This window comes from Electrona antarctica, assembly GCF_951216825.1.
Source record: "Electrona antarctica genome assembly, contig: scaffold_413, whole genome shotgun sequence".
Lineage (NCBI taxonomy): Eukaryota > Metazoa > Chordata > Actinopteri > Myctophiformes > Myctophidae > Electrona > Electrona antarctica.
The window spans coordinates 86,701-103,929 of record NW_027637248.1 but is presented as its reverse complement, the minus strand read 5'-3'; the positions used below and the strand labels follow the sequence as shown (position 1 = coordinate 103,929).

At 42.2% G+C, this 17,229-nt stretch overlaps 1 protein-coding gene across 1 annotated transcript in view; it reads left to right on the top strand.

Annotated features, from left to right (window-relative positions):
- The first annotated feature begins 1,472 nt into the window (after positions 1 to 1,472).
- The window catches only part of LOC306919037 (chymotrypsinogen A-like), a 52,615-nt gene continuing 36,858 nt past the window's right edge, over positions 1,473 to 17,229 (top strand). Inside the window, exon 1 of the mRNA XM_079531884.1 lies at positions 1,473 to 1,570. The gene's annotated coding sequence lies outside the window, so the exon portion shown is untranslated. The remainder of the gene's footprint in view (positions 1,571 to 17,229) is intronic.

The following is a 17,229-nucleotide window of genomic DNA, read 5'->3' as shown; positions in this document are numbered from 1 at the left end:
CAAAATATAGGCCTGCTTACAGTACCAAAGTAAAAGTTCACTTTATTCTTTTAAATGTCTAGCGTTAATGAAAATAGCAGATATCCAAAATAGGGCTTAAGTGGTTAAATTTTAAAATAATAGGCCTACGCAAATTAACTGTAGCCTACAGTCTAGAGTAGGTCTAGATACTGTTGTAGGCCTAGTAACAATACATTAACTAGCCATACAGACAGTCTATTGTTGTAATAACAATAGAGGCCGAATACATTAGTTTTAGGTAGTAAGTAGTAACTATAATAATTGTAGTGAAAGTACAATATTTGCATGTGAAATGTAGAGGTAATATAAAACGATTGTGTCATGTCCCTCAAAATAGTAGCAATACAGTACTTGAATAAAAATGCTTAGTTGGCACTGCAGGTCAGTCCTTTAAATTAATTTAATTTCATAATATTTATGCATGTATTTACAAATATTTCCATAACAAGATATAGGCCTACTTACTTTGTTGCTCGTTCAACTCCTACTGAAAATGGATTAGAGCTGGCAACAGGTGTTTGGATTGATTTGCAGACAGCTGTCAATCAGTGACTGTAGGCATATCACTCAGTCTATCAAAACTCAGCTGCGGTTTGGATAGCTAAATAAAATTATATAGGTTTGTAGGCTACATCTAAAAACAAGACAGTAGAAAGCAATGTGTGATATATGTCTTTTATTTTCCATAAGATATTATTTTACAATGGTCTCAATCATTCAGAAATAGTGTATATTAATATGCTTGTCTACTTGGCTCCATTGACTCCAATGCATTTCACCGCAGTGTCTGCTTCAGTTTGCAAGGCGAATCTGCCGGCTGGAATTGCAGACAGTCTTCACGTTCAGAAACGTACTTTGTGCTCTTTGGATAGCTCTATCAAATTACACAGTGTACACATCGAAAAGCAACACAGCAGACAATAATGTGTTATATGTCTTCTGTTATTTTCCAGAAGTGATTATTTGACAATGGTCTCAATCGTTCAGAAATAGAGTTTGTTCGTGTGCTTGTCCACTCGGCTCCATTCACTCCAATGCATTCCCCGCAGTTTCGGCAGCAGATTGCCACTCACTGTGACGAATCTGCCGGCTTGAATTGCATGGTAGAGAAAATGACGTTGGTGTCTCTTCCTTCTCTGAGCTTCCTTGCTCTGAGCTTCCTTGGTCCAGGCAAGGATAGTCTAAGAAGGATGAGACGCGAAGACCGTACGGGCGACGCCATGTTGCTTTGGAAGGAAAGAAACATGCGCAGTTGAGACCAGGAAGTTGGACATGCACAACTGCGCATGTTTCTTTCCTTCCAAAGCAACATGGCGTCGCCCGTACGGTCTTCGCGTCTCATCCTTCTTAGACTATCCTTGGGTCCAGGGTAGGAGGCGGGACTGCGACGCTCTATTGTGTTTTGGTGAATCGGTGATCGATTGTTTTGGTCTGCCTCTGTTGTTCCTGAAGTTGGACCTGGCGCGGTTTCCTCTTCAGTACCGTTTGTGTTTGGAAGAGAGACAAAGCGTCGTGAGATTTCTGTATTCACACATTGCTCCTTTTACAGGTAAAACTGCCGTCAGACGGCTCAAAGTATTCAACCAAACGTATTGAATTGTGTATGACGTTGTGAACTGTATTTTCCTTTGTTTATAGTCACGTTAAGAGCTTAATACAGACCAAATACGAAGTTGATTGTGGTTTCAGAGCCACATATGGTGTAAACTAGGCTCCGCCATCTTCTGTAGCTATACACTGGTTTGCGTCGTGTATAATGTTGTTTACATTTATTTCTGAACCACATAGTTATAGAACAGTGCAATACATTGGTGAATGTTTAAAACATATGTTTTAATGCATTATATAATGCATTAATAATTTAATTTGTCACAGCTAAAAGAATATGGACAATTGAGTTCATGAAAGAGTAAAAGAGTAATTTGAAAAGTAAAAAGAATAACTTATGGTTAAAAGGGGATAAAAGAGTAGGCTACAATGAGAAATGCATTTATATAATAGTTAGTTAAAAACTGAACAACCGTGTAGGCGCTATGTCATGTGTATGTTAACAGACTGTGCATTTGTCATGACTGCATTTAAGCACTTTGATGCACTTCTACTAGTGTGGTAACGGTTTTATGCTTAAAGGACCACTTCACCACTTTTCAACCTATACTTCATATACTAGGTCCTCACTAATAATCATGAGAAAATGGCGCAATTTTTTTTTCTACTTGGTCTGTGTCTCATAAGAGGGCTGTGGGCAGTTCAGAAACCGTCTTCCAGTGACATCATCGATGGGGAATACAAGCTAATAGAAACTGCAGGCTTTCTAGTCCTGGAAAGTTGCAATGCGAAAATGGAAGCCATCGTTCTCACGATAATGAAAATCTAAACATTTAAATCTTGTTAAAAAAAAAGGAATCTGCCTAATGATGATGTCACTGGAAGACGGTTTCTAAACTGCCCACAGCCCTCTTATGAGACACAGACTGAGTAGAAAAAAATCGTGCCATTTTATCATGATTATTAGTGAGGACCTATTATATGAAGATAGGTTGAAAAGTGGTGAAGTGGTCCTTTAAAGGAGAATTCCATGCTAGAAAGCTTTCTTACCTTTCTTTGTAGTTGTTACGTCCCCACCAAAGAGGTACAGGTGTTTTTTTGTGCAAAAACTCCTTATTGGCTATTTCCCCTACCATAAGCCCTCAATGAATTGCATTGAATTGAATGGGAATTGAATGTTGCTATGGGGTGTTGTGCTAATTTCGCTTATTTCCATCGAAATAAGTAGTAAAGTGTGCCACTTGGGATATTATTTACATTATGAAGAGAGGATATAGGCCTATACAAAAACATTATAATTTTGAGCAATGGAAATAAGCTAATTAGCACAACACCCTATAGCCCCATTCAATTCCCATTCATTTAGGGCTTATGGTAGGGGGAATAGCCAATAAGGAGGTTTTGCACAAAATAACACCGTCCTAGACCTCTTTGGTGGGGACGTAACAACTACAAATAAAGGTAAGAAAGCCTTCTAGCATGGAATTCTCCTTTAAGCATACTGTAGCCCAACATTTAGACTCTACGAGAGTCTAACCGGCACTCTTACCATGTACAAATGCAAAATCTAAGCTGCTTTCTCGTTTCTCCACTTGTCCGGTGGGTGTTCGGCAAACAATTACACAGCGTACGGCCGTAGTTTTCAATAAAAAAGGTATTTTGATCCACTCTGTCCATACTCTGTCTCGGAATCTGGCGTCCATCTTGGATTTATCTCCATTGTAAATGCGTAAAAGCGCCCCTAGCGGCCAGGGTTCTGTTGCTCTTCTATGCAAGAGCAGTGGCCCAGGGTGGGGCTGTTGAGGAAGATGACCAGGTCGAGGAACACCAGAGCCTCGAAATGCAGGTGATAACTTTTCTGGAAAGGAAAGGACATTCACCTGGACCCGAACCACCTATCCGCCTGCCACACTCTTCCCCGAAAGGACAGGAAAAACAAACCCGCAATTATCATTCGCTTTGCCAACCGAAAGCACAAAACGGATCTACTAATGCAGAGAAATAAATTAAAAGGCTCAAACGTCTTCTTGAATGAGCACCTGACCCAAAAGAATGCAGAAATTGCAAGAGAAGCTCGACTCCGAAAGAAACAGAAAACAATCCAAGCAACATGGACAAGAAACTGCAATGTCTACATATGACTAAATGGATCCACGCCAGAAGAAGCGAAGGTGGTCAAGGTAAGAGATCTCAGCGAGCTCGACCAACTTGGCACCTAATCGGCAAAGTTAATAAAATGAAACTTGAACCTGATGGCCCCGAGGCCTCCGTGAACCACGGATTAATTTTTTCTCGTTTATTTTTGTTCATAACAATCATCATTAATTTTTTTCTAATGGTTTTTCTTCGAGATATTTTTCTTAACTTTTGCATGGAGATTGCATGGATGCAAAATGTTTTTTCAATGCATGGATACAATAACTGAGCTATTGCATGACTTTTGAACTTTGATATAAAACAATTAAGCATGGATGCATCCTTAACTTTGTCTCGTTGGATATTTTTTGCAATTCTTCCACATATTTCTTCGTTGGATTTTTTTCCAAACGGATTATGGTGCAGCTGTCGATCTTTCACATTTTCTTACATTTTTTTCAGACTATGCTGGACTCTATTTTTGCGCTCTGCTGTCATTTTTGTCGCAAGTGGTGTGTCGTGTGTGTGTAGGTGGGTGTTGTCCGAGTGTGTGCATGTGAGCTGGTGCGTGTTGGCGTCAGCGTGGGTGCGTGTGAGGCCGATATGAGTGTGTGTCCGTGTGTGTATGCACATGCATGTATGTGCAGGTATACGTGAGCGAGTGGCCACAGATCAACTCAAATGCACTGCATTACGTGCTACAAACAAACTCTCACTTCCAATAGTTCATAAAGAACTGAACAATTGTACTGTTGACATCTCAGACATTAGCAAGGAGATGTGTGTGTGTGTGTGCGGGTGGTGGTGTGTGTCATCTCAGAGTCACAAAACGGGAGAGATTTGCGCTCGCGTGTCTGTGTGCGTATTGCTCTTGTGTGTGCGCCTTTGCAAGCCGACCCGTAATGAGAAATCCACTCGTCAGTATCTGTGTAGTACAATTAGGGAGGTTTCTGGGATACCGTCTAGGGCCTAGACGGTATCCCAGAAACTTTGGATCAGAGAGTAGGCCTAGACTCTAGGCCTACTCTCTGATCCAAATTACAATGGCAGACCTTGAAGAAAACACATTGATGTCATTAAGCAATCTAGAGTGGGACTCTGAGAACACCTTCCATAACCACAGAGTAAGCAGTGAACAACTAGAACATCTTTGTAATAAATACGAACACTTCAATTTGAAAAACTATGATCCTACCGAATATAAAACTCATGAGCTTGGAAATGAAATAGACCCTGAAAACAACTTGTATAATAACTAAAGCAACAACTGTGAGTACTACTACCAGTTTAAAGGACTAAAAAGGGATGACACCTTTTCTGTTATTCACTTTAACAGCAGAAGCAGAAGAACATAGGATTATTTGCAACAGTTTAAAACAATTAATATAGTAGCACTGCAGTATCTGAGACCTGGCTAGACAATGATAAAATCCACAATACAGAAATGATATATGATATAGTACTCAGTGATGTAAATAGGTTTTCAATGTAATGAGTCCCGGGATGCAGGGGTGGTCTTTTAGATGAGTCCCAGGGACATTTGATGAGTCCCACTTCAGCGACGTTTAAGAGTCATATTTTGCCATTTTTCCAAATTGCAGCATTTAACTCCCATTTCATCTTATATGGTTATAATGTGGTTATATTCATGTAGAAAACGAAGAAGAAATTATTATTATAACTAAAGCTAGCAAAATAAATTAGAATAAAAAAAAGAAAAGCTCTACATTCATACTACATACATATTTTATATGATTTTGGCTATATGAAATCTATAATAATTCTGCCAGTTTTAACTGTAAATAATGTTTTTATGACACATTACACAATACATACAAAACAAAAATGAATGCTACAAAACTAACCTGGAGATTAAGTAGAAGCAGTCGTGGAGGAGGTAGGCTGTGCACAGCAGCACACATGTTAGATTTAGAAAATAGGGTTGCTAATATGTTTTGTTGCCCTGCAGTTGGCTTTGGCACTTCTTTTTTGGGGGGGTGGGGGAGGCATGTTAATGTGTGGTGGCACCGGTCCACAACATACAACAGTATCGGCGTTTGTTACAGTACACAAAATGTGTGTTTCCCATTCAATCGGGTCTACTGTTTGTCATGCTCAAAAATGTTCGCCTGTCTTTCTGTCGGAGGCAGCGCCGTGTAGATGAGAGAGTTGCGACAACCCCGTTCACTGTTTATTCACGGAGCTTCATGAGTCACTGAACGGTATGTTGTCGTCACTCTCTCTCTTTAAACGGCTCTGGTCTCCAGGCTGCGCTCCGCTCAGCGCTCGTCTCTGAGCAAGATGGCGGCGCCCGTCAGACTGTTGTTGTTAACTAGTGGTTCTACAACGAGTCCTACGTGGATTTTATAGTTTATAACGTAGGATGAGGTCGCATGCGGCCATGCAAAATGATCGTGTCCGTAGATTATTTGTTTTACCGCATTTATTTTCTCCGCGATTTATTTTCCACGTGGATTATTATTACTGTACGCTGAGTACAGTAGTGCATCCCGTGGACGCAGAGGTTTTTTTGAAGTGCGGCCCAAAACTATAAAGTGCGTTTTGGGACGCAAAACGCACCCTATTTACATCACTGAGTACTTTATTGTCAGTTCACACTGAAATTTGTCTTGCGACACAGCAGCCAAGTATGCAGAACACATATACGTACACACATTTGACATAACACAAAGAACAAGACAATTTACATACATAAAGACATGAAGACAAGAGCAATATCCACCGCTTAGATTATCCTGTGGCTACTACGACTCCTGATTAAGCCTCAAGGTTGACTGGTGGACAAAGGACCTCTTTAGTCTGACCTTATTGTATGCTGGTACACCATATCTCCTTCCTGAAGGTAGCAACCTATATTCTCCATACAACACATGCTTAGTATTAGAGGTGATATTCCTTGCTAACCTTAGGATGCTGTTATCATACGTGGATGTATAAAGTTTCTGAAGTTGTTGTCCAACAATCTTTGAACAAATGTTCAGTTGTTGCAGCATTTGTGACTTTAGGGCTGCAGACAAACATCCATATACCAGGTGGTACTACAGTACTGAAGAACACTCATAATAACAGAAGTGAAAAACAAAAGAAGAATCCGTCTACTAGCACCGAAGGATCTTAGACGGCGAAGAAAGTAGATTCTTTGCTTTGTTTTCTTACACACTGAATCAATCTGATCGTTCCATGACAATAGATGGTCTATTACTACTCCTATAGGTATTTGTACGAACATACCTGGTTGATCGGTTCACCATGAATAGTAATGGGGGATCGGTGTATATCTGGTGGTGTACCAAAAACAATCTCTTCTGTCTTTTTTGTGTTAATGATGAGAGCGTTGTTATCACTCCATTCAACCACCTTATTTACTCTGTGTTGGTGCAGGCCAGGATCACTGGAACTATCTAGGAGAGAAATCAAAACTGTATCATCTGAGTATTTTAGAATGTATTGGTCTGGTGTGTCAGTGCGACATTCAGACAGGCATTCCTCAATACGACAGCTGTCAGTATAAAGGGTGAAAAGTACAGCTGAGCTCACACACCCCTGGGGGGCACCAACATTGGTAGTTAATGCTGATGAGAGGGTTGTGTTCACTTTCACCTTCTGTACTCTGTTAGTAAGAAAAGAAGCATACCAGTGAATTAAGTATGGATTCAGTTCCAACTGTACCATTTTTGACACAGTATATCAGACTGTATTGTATTGAAAGCTGAAGAAAAGTCTAAAGGCTCATACATAGTCTGGATTTTCGGTGGTTAGGTGACCACCGAACTACAACATGACGTCACAAGCCACGGTGAAGAGCAAACCACTGCCACCGCTCCAGCCCTTCTCTCTGTTTTTACTCACCACCGCTCAACGTTATTTCAGCTCCGGTGGTCAGCTCACCACCGGAGCGGTGGTCACCTCACTACCGAAAATCCAGACTATGAATAGGCCTTAAAGGTGTAGTGAAATGAAAAACACGTTTTTCACACTTTTAGACCATATCCATGGTCATCATATGGGCATACCTAACAATGGATGCCAAAACAATGTGAAAATTCTCATTTTTGTGTGTTTTTATATTAAAAGTCCATAAAAAAATATTTTGTATTACTTCCTGAAAACGAAAACGTGCTGCGTGATGGCGTGTCGAGGCCAACATCGATAGAAGCCAATAAAAATGAAGCTCACCAGTTTAATTCCCCATATCTCCGCATCCGTCCAGCACAGGCTGCACAGCTGCTACTGATTACAGAAATCTTCCGTTTTTATTCCCATTCAAGGTAACATCCAGAGAGTGTATTACTCGGTTTCAACTTAATCATCACGCAAAAAATGTATCTGAAAACATTATAGGGTAGAAATAAGCCACATTAAGTGTAAACTGGTAAAGCTGACAGTTTCAACTTGAGATCGTCTGAAACTTCAAAATAAAATGTCCACCATTTCCGTTTCACTACGCCTTTAAGAATAGCACTCTCGCATGATTCTTATTTGACTTATCTAGGTGTTTTGTAATTAAGTGGACCAGTGTCACAACCGCATCCTCTCTACCGCAACCCTTTTTATAGGCAAACTGACTGGGGTCGAATATTTCTTTGGTTATACTAACAAGATGTTGTAACAGTATTCTTTCAAGTGATTTCATAATCACTGAAGTGAGAGCTATGGGTCTATAATCCTTATGTTCTTTTGGGCATTGAATTTTGGGTAGTGGTTTTATGTGTGAGGTTTTCCAAGACAGGGGAATTGTGTGTGTGTCTACAGAGGTTTGGAATATTGGTTGCCACACTGGAGCCAACTCAGATGCAAAGTTTTTGAGGAGAAAAGCACTGCATTCATCTGGCCCATTAGCTTTCCTTGTGTTAGTAGTACACTGAAACACTTTCCTTACATCCTCTACAGCAGGGGTGCCCACACTTTTTTGACTTGAGGTCTACTTTTAAAATTGCCAGCTCAAGGTGATCTACCAACCAAAAGATAATTATCCCTTTGCTTAAAATACTCAAAATATGTACCTATATGGCGAATAAATAAATAACATTAAGGCATTAGGACTTTCAAAATCTAGGTTTCAAAATCAATTCTATTTATTTATCTTTTCAGTTTCCCCGCATTGCAAAGAAGAGACTTCATTTCTGACTTTTTCGGATTTTCTGACTTGATCTGGCCTGTTAACATTTTCATAGACCTGGTTGCTTGTTTCTCTCTCAGTCACGAAATGTGGCAACCGTCAAAGCTAGTCCTAGTTTGTTTTGGTTGTGATGCATGTGATGGCATCATGATGCTACCGCACAGACCACACAGAGACTACCGTGGAGGCGCGGACCCCCACGCAGACTATCGCGGACCCCCACGCAGACTATCGCGGACCTCCACGGGGGTCCGTGCCGACCTCCGCGGTGGTCCGCGCCTCCGCGGTAGTCTGTGTGGGGGTCCGCGGATAATGGGGGTCCCCGCGGAGGAGTCTAGTCCATTTATTTTTTAGAAAAGGGTCCTTTGGTTCCATTTGAAGCAGGCTAAGGCTACACTCGCAGTTAAGAGACCCAGCTCCCATACCCAACTTTGAGAATAGATTAACGGCGATATAACGGCCCAGCATTAATAATCATCTTCCCACTCTCCATGGAAGTGATATGTTTTAGGCTTCTTTGCCGCGCGCATCTTGCTATATGAACAATGATGGATAGATATCCTTTTAATTTGTTTGTTTAACAACAGAACAGACCCGACGTTCTCCTTCAAAGCCGCCGCCGCCTGCCCGAGGCGAGGATTGTTTTTCTTTTTTTCTTTTTTCATGGCAAGGCCAAGCGGTCTACCTGCGCAGCGCTTGCGATCGACTGGTCGACCGCGATCGACGTAATGGGCACCCCTGCTCTACAGTGATGGTAATTCTGTCTGAGGGGGCAGGTGTTACAGCCTTGTATGTCAGTGCACTTTGAGGAATTGTCTAATGATTCAAATCTGGCGAAAAAGGTATTTAGGTCATTAGAAAAACAAAGTTCATTTTCTGTCGCAATAGGTTTCGTTGGGGTTGACATTCCTGTCATAGATTTCATAGTATCCCATGCCTTTTTGTGATCATTGGCATTAAACGCATCCTCCAGACGCTGTCTATGTGCCAATTTTGCCTGCCTCGTTTTTAACTTTTTTTCTGCCAATTTAAGTGCACCGAAATCTTTGTTTATGAAGGCTGTTTTCCTTTCATTTATTACATTTCTTATATCCTTGGTCACATATGATTTGTTGTTTGGATAGATTTTTATCTCCTTTGTAGGCACAACCAGCTGTACACAAAAAATAATATAATCATTTGTAACTGTGGTAATTTCATCCAATGAACCATCTCTGAACGTGTCCCAATCAGTCCAGTCCAGGCATGCTTGTAGTTGTTCCTTGTTTTCATTTGTCCATGTCCTAACTACCTTCTTCTCTGGCTTCCCTCTTTTTAATTTGGACTTATAGACTGGAGTCATGCACACAACATTGTGGTCAGAGGTCTCTATCGGTGGCCCAATCTTGGCTACATATGCATTTGGAATGTTTACATAGCACTTGTCCAAAATATTATTTTTCCTTGTCTGAAGGATATTAATTATTTACAACAAATAGGACGGATAAAGTTGGAGGAGTGGCCATCTATGTCGACACAGCATTAAGATGTAGTCTGGTCAAAAATATGACAACCAATATAGACAACATTCTCGAGTGTATTACTGTCGAAATCTTTGTTGAAAACTCCAAAAACATAATAATTTCATGTGTATATAGAACTCCTGGGACTTGTCTTAACACATTCAACGCCAAGCTTGACAGTATGTTTGGCAGCATCAAAACCTCTAAGGTACACATAACATATGGAAACTTTAATGTGGACATTCTAAATCCCCATGGACTCAGTAAAACTAAACTTCATAGATACTATGTATAGCAATAACCTATTCCCATTAATCACCAAACCCAGTAGAATAACCATGGAAACGGCAACATTAATAGACAACATTTTCACGAACACTATAGAAAGCCAAATAACAGCCGGACTCCTCATAAACGACATAACTGACCACCTCCCTGTCTTTGCTATATTCCCAACACCTTCTCAATAATGATGTAAAGCACATAAATCACACCCCGGTATTAACACGGAAAAGAACACCAGAAGCCATAGCGGCCTTCAAAGTTGACCTGTATATTCAAACATGGAGTGGTGTATATGCAGCAAATGAGCCAAATGAGGCCTATGAAGCCTTTTTATCAAATATAATAAAGTTATATGACAAACACTGCCCTCTGAAAAAGACCTCCCACAAAAATAACAGGAAAAGCCATGGATAACAAATGGTATCCATAACAAATAGAACCAAAACTACAGAAACAAGATATAAGACATATAAAATTAAGTTAACCAATATAATAAGAACTAGTACAAAAGATCATTATCGTAAACTACTGGAGCAGCATAAACATAACATAAAGGGACATGGAAAATATTAAATGGCCTAATTAAAAATGACACCGGTGGAAACCCCACAAAAAATCACTCCAGACACCATACAACTCTCTATACTACCTAACGTACTGTGTCGAAGTCTGGGGAAATGCACCCTATTTATACAACTATAATACACCCTATTTCTATCCTACAAAAGAAAGCAATAAGAATTGTCAACCGGGCCGATTATTATGCACCAACAAACCCACTATTCATTAAAAACCGCACGTTGAAATTTGAAGATTTAGTCAACCTCAAAACTGCAAAAATAATGTACAAGGTATATAATAAGTCTCTTCCATTCAGCATGCAGGAGTTGTTTAAGCCCAGGGAAAGCAGGTACGGACTCAGGGGAATCAGAATTAAAAAAAATATATATATATCACAAACCAATATCAAAGAGAGAAGTTTATCTGCCATTGGGGTTAACCTATGGAACAAACTAGGCACCAAACTCAAATTGAGCAACTCCATCATAACATTTAAGAGAAGATATAAAGAAATGGTAATTGATAAATAAATATATAGAATCACTCTAATTATATGGTGGTAGTATGATGGTGATGATTGCATAGTATATAGGTGTATCCCGTACGCGTGCATGCGAGCACGTGTGTGGGTTGGGAGGCATACTATGGTCCGACGGAGCATTGGTTCGATATGCGTCCGCACCTCGGACTAGCGCCTGCTCCCGTGCTTGCGGTTATGGTTAGGTTAGGGGTTAGGGGTATCGGATCAATGAATCGTCGGACCAAACACATGTACCCGTGTGGGTTAAGGTATTTGTATGTGGGTTAGGGTTGGGTGACGATACGAATCTATCGTCAATTGCGAAGTCCAATCGCCGAATATTTTTATTAGGCGATTTTTCGGGGCGATTTTTTTCCCCCTCCGAAAAATTGTACTCAGCCTTAGCAAAAATCCAACTCTTTAACGGTAGCCTATAGAGCGCAAAATGCGACTCAATCTCGGCTAGCAAACTAGCTGCCCTGCTGCTGCTGCTGCTGCTGCAGGCAGTGAAGATTCCTTCCTTCCTTGTGTGTGCAACGCGGGCTAACCTGACTCCGCCAGATGGGGATCAAGGCAGCACTGTGTATGCCTTGATCCCGCCTCTAGCTGCCGCTGATTGGCCAGGCCGTTTTGTGGCCGGGCATCAAGTCTGCCTGAGAGTTCCCAGATGGGAGCAGGAGGGGGGAACCCAGTGTACTCTCTGCTGCCCCATCTGGCGGAGTGAGGTTAACGCGGGGCTGCCGCTGCATGAATGAGTGACAGCTCGTTACGTCTACACAATGTTCTACTGAATGAAGTGGAGACTTTCCCAGCTATATCCCTACCAAGCACTTTTAGAGAATCTTTTTATTTTTAAGACGGTGACCATGGGTGACTAGCCTGGAACTCACCTATGCTTTTTATGGCATAGGCAGCTCCCGGCAGGATCCGCCGGCAGAAACTATGCGCAGCTGCTAGACATGAGACTAATTAATTAGAGCGACAGAGAGAGAGAGAGAGGAGTGTGTGTGTGTCAATTTAACAAAGGTGCAGACGATGATCAGAAATCAGCAGAGAGTGAGTGATGTTTGCACTACTCTATGCCGAATTGAAGTGGACTCGGACCCAGACTTTTTTTTCCCTCCCTGGAAATAAAAACGTCTGGGTTTCCGAGGCTAATGGGTGACTAACCATTAAAAAACAACCGCTGGTCTTGTAGGGCAGACCTACCTGCATGGATGGGACGAGGGGATCCGTAATCATCATATGTGAATTGGGGCCGACACGGTTACTTACAGTGACTCATAATACCCAATTACCAATACCCATACAATGTTTTTCACTCATGAATTCTGTAGACATAGTCTTAGCCTTAGCGTACCTCAATTCCAAGGACAGGGCAGAGAGGGCACTCGGCTCGACTGTAATGAATAAACTTGAAATTAATAAATGCATGTTGTCTTGTGTTATCTTCTCGGGGCTATCGTTAATGCATGTTCAAAATCAATCAATTTCGACAATCAGAGCAATTTGACCTAAATATTCCCATTTCATATTTATATTATGTCGACGAGTATAGTCACTCATGACGGACATATGGGCAATGAAACCGTCAGTAAAGTGGAATGAATCACAACAGCATTATATCGCCCCTTGCTGCAGAATGGAAAAGAATGCAGAATATTTCCATGGCTTAGAATCTAGGACAGACAGGTCAGATCAGTTGAGGCAACTTATTTATTCAACGTGAATAAACATTTGGTTCAGACTCCACAGAGTAGAGTAGACTCGTAAAAATACCTCCCTCACAATCAGAACAATGACGGTGCGACATAACTGTTTCACACCTGTGGCTAAAACGTTCCTGTAGCCTGAATGATTATGCAAACAACACTGTAAGTACTGTAAACAAGCTTTTTTGCTGATTTAGGTCTTGGATCCTCTTTGACCTGCTTGTTCTTTCTGTGCTTTTTTTTCCTTTTTTTTTTTTACAAACTTAATACAGTTTTCAAAATCAATCTGAGACCCTGACCCTCTATAATATAAATGTTAATAAACATTAACAAACAAAGCAGACCTTTCCTGTGCTGTTAAATGAATAGTTTTCAACTTTTCAATAAATCCTGAGCAAATCTGTAAACCTTAAGAAACAAAGCAGACATTGTAATACTGTATTGAATTGTTTTTTGTGCTTGTTACAGTTCTACAAACTGTTAAATTAATACAGTTTCCGGACTCTGTGAGCTGTCTCCCTCTGAGACCCTCTAAATGACTCTGTGAGCAGTCTCCCTCTGAGACCCTCTAAATGACTCTGTGAGCAGTCTCCCTCTGAGACCCTCTAAATGACTCTGTGAGCAGTCTCCCTCTGAGACCCTCTAAATGACTCTGTGAGCAGTCTCCCTCTGAGACCCTCTAAATGACTCTGTGAGCAGTCTCCCTCTGAGACCCTCTAAATGACTCTGTGAGCAGTCTCCCTCTGAGACCCTCTAAATGACTCTGTGAGCAGTCTCCCTCTGAGACCCTCTAAATGACTCTGTGAGCAGTCTCCCTCTGAGACCCTCTAAATGACTCTGTGAGCAGTCTCCCTCTGAGACCCTCTAAATGACTCTGTGAGCAGTCTCCCTCTGAGACCCTCTAAATGACTCTGTGAGCAGTCTCCCTCTGAGACCCTCTAAATGACTCTGTGAGCAGTCTCCCTCTGAGACCCTCTAAATGACTCTGTGAGCAGTCTCCCTCTGAGACCCTCTAAATGACTCTGTGAGCAGTCTCCCTCTGAGACCCTCTAAATGACTCTGTGAGCTGTCTCCCTCTGAGACCCTCTAAATGACTCTGTGAGCAGTCTCCCTCTGAGACCCTCTAAATGACTCTGTGAGCAGTCTCCCTCTGAGACCCTCTAAATGACTCTGTGAGCAGTCTCCCTCTGAGACCCTCTAAATGACTCTGTGAGCAGTCTCCCTCTGAGACCCTCTAAATGACTCTGTGAGCAGTCTCCCTCTGAGACCCTCTAAATGACTCTGTGAGCAGTCTCCCTCTGAGACCCTCTAAATGACTCTGTGAGCAGTCTCCCTCTGAGACCCTCTAAATGACTCTGTGAGCAGTCTCCCTCTGAGACCCTCTAAATGACTCTGTGAGCAGTCTCCCTCTGAGACCCTCTAAATGACTCTGTGAGCAGTCTCCCTCTGAGACCCTCTAAATGACTCTGTGAGCAGTCTCCCTCTGAGACCCTCTAAATGACTCTGTGAGCAGTCTCCCTCTGAGACCCTCTAAATGACTCTGTGAGCAGTCTCCCTCTGAGACCCTCTAAATGACTCTGTGAGCAGTCTCCCTCTGAGACCCTCTAAATGACTCTGTGAGCAGTCTCCCTCTGAGACCCTCTAAATGACTCTGTGAGCAGTCTCCCTCTGAGACCCTCTAAATGACTCTGTGAGCAGTCTCCCTCTGAGACCCTCTAAATGACTCTGTGAGCAGTCTCCCTCTGAGACCCTCTAAATGACTCTGTGAGCAGTCTCCCTCTGAGACCCTCTAAATGACTCTGTGAGCAGTCTCCCTCTGAGACCCTCTAAATGACTCTGTGAGCAGTCTCCCTCTGAGACCCTCTAAATGACTCTGTGAGCAGTCTCCCTCTGAGACCCTCTAAATGACTCTGTGAGCAGTCTCCCTCTGAGACCCTCTAAATGACTCTGTGAGCAGTCTCCCTCTGAGACCCTCTAAATGACTCTGTGAGCAGTCTCCCTCTGAGACCCTCTAAATGACTCTGTGAGCAGTCTCCCTCTGAGACCCTCTAAATGACTCTGTGAGCAGTCTCCCTCTGAGACCCTCTAAATGACTCTGTGAGCAGTCTCCCTCTGAGACCCTCTAAATGACTCTGTGAGCAGTCTCCCTCTGAGACCCTCTAAATGACTCTGTGAGCAGTCTCCCTCTGAGACCCTCTAAATGACTCTGTGAGCAGTCTCCCTCTGAGACCCTCTAAATGACTCTGTGAGCAGTCTCCCTCTGAGACCCTCTAAATGACTCTGTGAGCAGTCTCCCTCTGAGACCCTCTAAATGACTCTGTGAGCAGTCTCCCTCTGAGACCCTCTAAATGACTCTGTGAGCAGTCTCCCTCTGAGACCCTCTAAATGACTCTGTGAGCAGTCTCCCTCTGAGACCCTCTAAATGACTCTGTGAGCAGTCTCCCTCTGAGACCCTCTAAATGTAAACATTCACATTTCACAAACAAAAATAAATGCAAAACAGTAGGCCTAGCCGTTCTGTGCAAAAATAACCACCGTTTAGCCTATTTTAAGTTAAGATAAGACAAATGAAATACCCTAGAGTGCAAAATATATAGGCTAGTGGAATTAAAATCGAAATTAAATCGAAATAAATTGCAGGTTAACCATGATCCCTGATAAACCACCACATGGTTTATTTGCTCTGTGGCACACAGTTAAGGCTTACGAACACAATAGTGCAAATACAAAATAAGTAAATTATAATATAATATATAATAAATTGCAGGTCAAAACCATTCACTAAGGCAATGCTTACCTTGCTTGGGCCTACAGTTGAGGCTTACAGATAAATACCTTTGGGCATGAGCAATGTGCGCAGATGGGTGACAACATTGCCAGCTGTACTAAATACTCTTTCTGACGGTGTGCTAGTGGCAGGTATACAGAGATATTTGCGTGCCATGTTGGCCAGTAGAGGAAGGCGCGTTTCACTTGTCTTCCACCATTGCAGTGGGTCGTCGTCACCCATAATGACCTCTTCACGGGCGTAGATGTCCAATTCGGACTCTGCTCTCTCCTGTGGTGAACTACTCACTGGATTCCTTGATCTCCCCAACAGGCCACCCAGTGTTTTGGCTTTCTTCTCTGGCTGCTGAGGGGCCGCGCGCTGGCGCTGTCCTCCCTCGTAGTCATCCTCCTCTTCAACTCGAATACGCACCGCTGGGGCAACAGGCGTGTTTTTAGTGGACCAGAACTCCACCATCTCAGTCTCGAGCTTTGTTTTGATGACATCCAATTGGGCGTGTGTTAAATGGTCTCCCTTGTACCGCGGGTCGAGGAAAGTTGCGGTGCGCAGCAGTAGCATTGTGTCGTCATATTGTTTTGTCCATCTGTGCCATAACCTCCAGTTTGATGTTCTTTGTCATCTTGACATCTTTTTTTATTTCAAGAGCTGTGTCACGGAGATGGATGAGCATTGGGATCAGACAGGATACAATCACATACTTTTCCGCAGACATAATGTCTGTGAAATCTGCCACTGGTTTCAAGCCTTCATTCACTGCCTTAAGCACATCCATGTCTTGCCAGGTCAACGGTGTTAGAGGACGCCTCCCCTTGTCAGCAGCAAATACCCTTTTAATGGCATCGGCTTGTTCGATGACCCTGGCCACCATTTTTTTGTTCCCCAGCGAGTTGGACATTCCTTAAAACAAAAACACATACAATATACAAATGTGTTAATTGAGCTAATTTGATAACACAGTTGCCCAATAAATAATAGGGCAAATAGGCTAACGTGCATAAGGTTATAAAAAAAAGAGC